This window comes from Tachypleus tridentatus, chromosome 9 (assembly GCF_004210375.1).
Source record: "Tachypleus tridentatus isolate NWPU-2018 chromosome 9, ASM421037v1, whole genome shotgun sequence".
Taxonomy (NCBI): Eukaryota; Metazoa; Arthropoda; class Merostomata; order Xiphosura; family Limulidae; genus Tachypleus; species Tachypleus tridentatus.
This window is the reverse complement of record NC_134833.1, coordinates 157,401,758-157,403,203: the sequence shown is the minus strand read 5'-3', so window position 1 is coordinate 157,403,203 and position 1,446 is coordinate 157,401,758.

The window sequence follows — 1,446 nt, the reverse complement described above, 5'->3', positions numbered from 1 at the left end:
GGGATCCTATCTCCAAACTAACATTCTGTTTCACCCTTAATGCACTTAAAGAAATCCTCACAGTTAATTTTAAATTTTCAGCCAACCTTTTCACATACATCTTATTGATGTTTTAATTACATGTTTCCACCAACTTTTCTGATATTGTACATTCTTCTTAGTCTCTGTCATACCAGAATATGTAAATTTTAAAATTTGTGATAATTTTCTTTTACTTTCTCTTGGGGAGTCATCTGGTTGTTTACTTGTATCTATACTTTTCTTTCTGTAAGGAATAACTCAGCTGCACAACTTACATCATTGTTCCTTATCTTCACATATAGCAAAACATCAAATACAGCAATGATCAGTTGCACCAAGATGCCTCCCAATTTCTACCTTCTCAATCATTTCTATATTTGAAGTTAACAGTAAATATAAAATAGCATTGTTTCTGAAGGTTTATTGACTAATTGGTGAAGAGAGCTGTGCTGAACAATATTCAGAAACCTTGCTCTCTGATGGCTTTGTTTCTAGAAGGTTTTTGACTAATTGGTGAAGAGAGCCATGCTGAACAGTATTCAGAATCCTTGCTCTCATGGCTTTGTTTCTAGAAGGTTTTTGACTAATTGGTGAAGAGAGATATGCTGAACAATATTCAGAAACCTTGCTCTCTCATGGCTTTGTTTCTAGAAGGTTTTGACTAATTGGTGAAGAGAGCTATGCTGAACAATATTCAGAAACCTTGCTCTCTCATGGCTTTGTTTCTAGAAGGTTTTTTGACTAATTGGTGAAGAGAGCTATGCTGAACAATATTCAGAATCCTTGCTCTCTCATGGCTTTGTTTTTAGAAGGTTTCTTGACTAATTGGTGAAGAGAGATATGCTGAACAGTATTCAGAAACCTTGCTCTCTCTGGCTTTGTTTCTAGAAGGTTTTGACTAATTGGTGAAGAGAGATATGCTGAACAGTATTCAGAAACCTTGCTCTCTCATTTTGTTTCTAGAAGGTTTCTTGACTAATTGGTGAAGAGAGATATGCTGAACAGTATTCAGAAACCTTGCTTCTCTCATGGCTTTGTTCCTAGAAGGTTTCTTGACTAATTGGTGAAGAGAGCTATGCTGAACAGTATTCAGAAACCTTGCTCTCATGGCTTTGTTTCTGTGGGTTTCTTGACTAATTGGTGAAGAGAGATATGCTGAACAGTATTCAGAAACCTTGCTCTCTCATGGCTTTGTTTCTAGAAGGTTTCTTGACTAATTGGTGAAGAGAGATATGCTGAACAGTATTCAGAAACCTTGCTCTCATGGCTTTGTTTCTAGAAGGTTTCTTGACTAATTGGTGAAGAGAGATATGCTGAACAGTATTCAGAAACCTTGCTTTCTCATGGCTTTGTTTCTAGAAGGTTTTTTGACTAATTGGTGAAGAGAGATATGCTGAACAGTATTCAGAAACCTTGCTCTCATGG